Raw genomic sequence first — 6,000 nt, 5'->3', positions numbered from 1 at the left:
TTCACAAATAAGAAACTCAGGCTTATAGAAAATTGAATAGGAATCTCAGATATATAAATCTCAAAAAAAGGGAAAACAGCCCTACTTGTAAAAGAACATATTGAAAAATATTTTGCACTGATTCACATAATCTATTAAACTTTTAAAAAGGAATTTGTACCAATGCTCCACAAATTATTCTCACAAATTAAGAAAGCACCATACCAGATTCCCCTTCATCCTTCTCCTGAATATTATATTTGAAAGTCAAATTTTCTTTTCAGCAGGTTAGTCTGTCCCATTCTTTTATTAGGACTGCTTCAAGGTCCTTTCTTTCATTAAATATCTATCTGTCCCCCTTGACCCAAGGAATATATTCATTTTTACTGGGTTGGTGATTCTTCTTTGCAATCCTAGCCTCTTTGTCCTACAGAATATCACATTCCATACTCTCCAATCATTTAATGGTGAAGCACCTAAAACTTTTGTGATTTTGAATGAGGTTCCATGATACTTAAGTTGTTTCTTTAAAGCTGCTTACAATATTTTCTCCTTAATCTAAGAGCTCTTAAAGTTTGGTTGTAATATTTCTGAGAGATTTTATTTTGGCATCTCTTTTAGGAAGTGATAGGTGGAATCTTTTGATTTCTATTTAATCTCTGGTTCTAGAATATCAGGACAGGTTTCCTAAAAATCTTTGTTTTAGGTTTTTGCAAGGCAATGGGGTTAAGTCACTTATCCAATGCCACACAGCTAGGTAATTATTCAGTGTCTGAGGCTGAATTTGAACTCAGGTACTCCTGATTCCAGGGCCATTGCTCTATCCACTATGCCACCTTATTCACCTCTCTTTAATATCTTGAAAGATGATTTTAAGCTCTTTTTATCATTGCTTTCAAAGAGTACAATGATTAATAAATCATCTTCCATCAATTTATTTTCCAGGTTAGTTGGGTTTTTTTCAGTGAAATAGTTAACATTTTCTTCTATTTTTTCATGCTTTTAATTTTGTCTTACCATTTCTTTTTAAATTTTTTATTCATTTTAAACAACTACAAAACAGGAAAAGAAATAAACAGACTATTTCTATGTGGACAGCAGAATATGAAAGTATTCAATATGAAAACAATCTCCTCCATAGTTCCATGCCCACCCATCTTTCTACCAGTCTAATTCGGATGCTTTTGTGACAGGATGAGTGATCCCTGTAAGCAATACATTCCTGCAAATTATTCTCATTGTAAGATCTCCATCTTCCTTTATAAAATAGATCTCTTCCACCCTGAAAGTATTTTTCAATCCTTCAACTGAAATAAGATTTCTTCCTTTCTTTCCCTCTTTTTTCAGTCTTCCTGATTTTTTCTTCATCCATTCTTCTTTATTCACTCTTCTTCCTGTAGGACTACAGAAATCATTCTCCCTTGTTTGTTAGCTTAGATTTCATTAAGATATACCATAAATTCCTCTTTATCTTCTCTTTTATCCACCTTTCCATTATGTAATCTAGTTTGACAAAAAAAGGAATTCTCCTTTGGTGAAAAGAAAATTAAGATATTTAGTTCATGAGGTTTCAGGTTTATTTCTCAATCATTACTTCTATTTGAAGTCAAATTTCATCCTTGTCTCTTCATGCACATTAGAGAGAAATTGCCTCCTTATTGCTATTTTGTTGTTGATGATGCTGTACCTGGTTACTGCATTTGTTTGTCTTTCTTGTATTTCTGTTGCCTGGGTTGCTTAAGAAGAAAATGATTTCTTCAGGTCCATTGTTTTCTTCTAAGAATAATTTGAATGGCCTTGTTTATTATAAATTTTCCATCTTTTTGCAGTTGTAACTGGGTTAAAATTTCCAGCATAGTTCACTAGTTCACCCAAAGACTTCATATAATGTCATATATATATATATATATATATATATATATATATATATATATTCATATAATTCATATAATTTCTGTGACTTCTAGTGGGAGTAAAATAGACTTTTATTATCTGTATTTCACATCATTTATGTTTAAAAATTTTTCTGCTCAACCATTGAATTTGGTGTTTGTCAAGATAACTAATCAATTTGACTATTTTTTGTATTGGAGTATGCAGGGTAGTTTTGTTTTTGGTTTCTTAGGTTTTGTTCCCTGGAATCAATTGTTTCTGTTGGCACTCTATTTTCAGTGTTCACAAGTACTGTCAATTCTCTTTTGTAATTTCTTGCATTGTGGTGTTCAGGTTTTTTGACATAATGTTCCACTTAGGACTATACAATTCTTTTCTTGTCTCTATATATATCCTATATTTGAGATGAATATGCATTACTTAAATTGACATCATATTTTCTGTTAATGTTATTGACTATTTTTATCCTTTTAGGTTGTCTTTAATTTCCATATATTTGTATATCCAATTAGTTATATTTCTTGTTTTCTTTAATGAAATCATGGATTCAATTTTCTATTATTTCAACAATGCAGCTGATCTGCATTTTATTTTTTAATTTTTTATTTGTTTCTTTTAGCTCATCTACTTTCACAATTTTTATTTTACTTTTCAAAAATTTGGCAACATCCTATTGTGATTCTGTACTAGATTGGGAATGCACAGAGTCCTCTGCACCTAAAAAATTTAAATTATTTTCCTTTATCTTGCAACGTTTGTTCAAAAAACATGAACTCCTTTTTTAATCTGAAGGGTATTATTCCTTCTGCTACTATTATATTCTTAATTGGTTCATCTTTTTATGCTCAACTTTAATTGAGTTTTCTTCCTCTTGAGATTTTTAGTAATTTCAGCCTTTTTTTTCTTCTATTGCTCCTTTTCTAGTACCTTCCCCTTTGATTATGGTTTCCATAAGGGCTGGATCTCTAATTTTCTTAATCTTCTTCTGAATTGAACAATTCATGGTTCACGAACTTGTGTCTCTATCCCTAGGTAACTTCTGGTGGGGGAGGGGGGTACAGAGATGGTCTTCATTGTATGCTCTGCTCTTTCCCTTAGGCTTACTGGAGTGCCATGTAGCCATACAATATGTCCTACTCCCTTTTCCACTATGCTCCATTCTCTTGTCAAATTCATTGTAGCACAGAACTCTTCAACTGGTATTGAATTCTGAGAAAAATTCTGCAATTTGGTTCTCAGCAATGTTAGAGACACTGGGGCTAGGAGAAGTGGAGAGCAGAAGAGTTCCTGAAATTATGGGAATTGTGGGAAGCAGGGTATTGAGCAAACAAATTAAAGATTAGGGATTAGAATTTTCTACTTTGAGTATTGAGTTTTTATTTTGTATGGATTATGCATGTAAAAGATAAGTGAAAAAGTTGACATTTCTTTAGCTCTTGAGTATAATTCCAATTTTGGAGAAGTTTGAGAAGTGGTGAGGATCAAAAAAATGTAATCTTGGTCACATAAACCAGATTTTTAAAAATTATGTTAACAAAATTTCAATAAAATTGTGGGATTTTGTATTAGTATTATGATTTAAAACTTAAAAACATGTTTCTTAAGAGTTGTATATAGTTCTCATCAGGCTGCCAAAGGGGGTACAGGAACTAAAAAGTTTAAGGAAAGAAACATCTAATTTCTCTTCCATATGAAATCCTTCCAAATATTTGAATACAGGTTTAATATTTCCTAAAGTGAATATCTCAAACCTCATCTTTATTATTTTATCCCACAAATTCCACTACCAAGTTAACCTGCTCTGGTTACTGTTCAGTTTATTGAAATCCTTCTTAGAATGATTTCTCAAATGAGCCATCATAAAAAGGTGGTACAAGGATATCCTGGAGAAGGAGGACAACTTGTACTATAGATGAAAAAGAAGCTTAGAAAGGACCAACAAAGTATAACAAATAATGAAAATGACCACAATCTGTTTCACAGGTTTTCATAATCTGATATCCAGAGGTCCCATCCTAAACACTGATTTCTCTTATTTTCAACCTTCAGATTAAGCTAAGGTCACAATGAAAAATTTCTCTGTAGTGACTGACTTCATGGACTGAAAATGTCCCTGATTACCCAGTTGTGCTTTTTCTTTTTCTCTTTCTCATCTATGTGTTAAATATCATCAGCAACCTAACCATTAGCAGTCTTACTAACCTAGATTCTCACCTTCAGATACCCATGTATTTTTAACTTCAGAGTTTTTCCATCCTAGAAATTTTCAATGCAACTGTTTTTTACTCCCAGACTTCTACACAGCATTGCAACAAGAAACAAAACCATCATCTTTCTTAAGTGCTTTTTTCAGTACCTTTTTGCCATATTTCTAGGGATTAAAGAGTTTTATCTTCTGGCTGCCATAGTCCTATGGCAGTAGTCCTATGACTGCTATGTTTCCATAAAAAAAAAAAAAAAAAACCACTGCATTATACAACCACCATGAGCAGCGAAGTTTGCATTCTGCTAGTTCTATGTTCTTGGCTGGCTGGGTTTCTGATTGCTGTGCCAGCAGTCAAATTTTAAGTCTCCTGACTTCTGCTCATCTAATATAATAAATCATTATTATTGTGATACTACTCCCATTCTGAAACTCTCCTGCTACAATACAGGTCTTGTGGAGTTAGTTGATTCTCTCTTAGCCATAGTGACACTGATGGCTACCTTAGGTTTGGTGATTTTCTCTTACTCAAACATTATCCAGACAATTCTCAAATTTCCTTCTGCTCAGTAAAAAAAAAGCCTTTCCTTCTTTTCTCATATGATTGTCATTTCTCTCCTTTGTGACAGCTGTATCTTCATATACATTGAACCCTCAGCAAAAGAAGACTTCAACTTTCAAAAAGAAGTAAGTTTACTAACAATTTCTATCACTCCCCTGTTGAATCCCTTCATTAATACCCTGAGGAACAGACAAGTATTACAAGCCAGCAAGGACTTGATCCAAAAATTTTAATCATTGATGAGATACACAATTCAAGTTTGAATGGGAAACAAGAAGAAAAAAAGGTGAATGAAGCAACAGATATTGAAAGTATTCTCTATCATTCAAAAAACCTTTTAACAATCCTAAAGAGTAGAAAGTATTGTGCAAGACAAACCTTGTATTGTGCTGGACCAATACAAGTTAGCTAATTAATTAACTAAATAATTAATGCAAACTCCAACCAAAGGCATTAAAAGAAGTTTTAAAGAAATGAGTATTAGAACTGCTTCTAAGAAGCAGTAGTGAGAGAGGAGTACATTCCAGATATAGTGAATCTCATGTTCAAAAGTACAAAAGTAGAAGATGAGATGTCATGTACTGGATAATAGGCTAATTTAACTAGAACAACTATTATTATGAGGTAATTAATATGACATAAAGTAAATCTGAATAGGCAGATGGGAATAGATTAAAGGGATTCAAATGTAAGACTACAAATTTTATATTTCATCCTAGAAGCAATGGGAAGCTACTGAAGATCTTTGAATAGAGGAATTCTTATATATTGTCAGATCTATGTTTTCTGAATATCAGTTTGGCAGCTAAGGGAAGAGGGATTGGTGAGAGAAGGGATTTGCAAGAATAATGAAAACTAAAATATATCAGTACCTGAATTAGGTCAGGGAATGTGTGAATGAAAAGAAAAGGACAAATAGGTAGGTTGTGCAGGTAAAAGCAGGAGTTGGAAAGGGAAAGTCAAAAGATATAAAAGAGAAGGTAGGAGAAGAATCAAGGATGGTCTCAAGTTCTAAACTGAAAGGATGAGAGCACTTAAACAAAAAAGATAGATTGAGGATGAAGTTTAGAGATGAGGAAGTTATAATGAGACAGTAAACTGTAGATCTATTCAGAAATTTTGAGTTTAAGATACCTATCCAAATCAATGTGTCTCAAATAGAACTAGGATGCAAGGTGCAGAGTAGAAGTAGATGTTTAGATTTGGAAAGTATTTGTTTAGAAATTATAAAAGAACTCATGTAAGTTAATGATGTTATCAGTGGAGTGAGTATAGAAGAGAGCCTAGAATAGGACCTTGAGGTTAGAGTACATGGTGAAATCCATAATGGTCAAGAGAAAAGATGGTCAGACTGGATGGAGAA

General features: G+C 32.7%; 1 pseudogene; it reads left to right on the top strand.

Moving 5' to 3' along the window:
- Nucleotides 1–3,938: 3,938 nt before the first annotated feature.
- Nucleotides 3,939–4,870, top strand: LOC141512158 (olfactory receptor 2AP1-like; annotated as a pseudogene).
- The last annotated feature ends 1,130 nt before the right edge of the window (nucleotides 4,871–6,000 follow it).

Source organism: Macrotis lagotis, chromosome 2 (assembly GCF_037893015.1).
Source record: "Macrotis lagotis isolate mMagLag1 chromosome 2, bilby.v1.9.chrom.fasta, whole genome shotgun sequence".
Taxonomy (NCBI): Eukaryota; Metazoa; Chordata; class Mammalia; order Peramelemorphia; family Peramelidae; genus Macrotis; species Macrotis lagotis.
The sequence above is the reverse complement of the archived record's forward strand: the minus strand, read 5'-3'. Positions and strand labels throughout refer to the sequence as shown.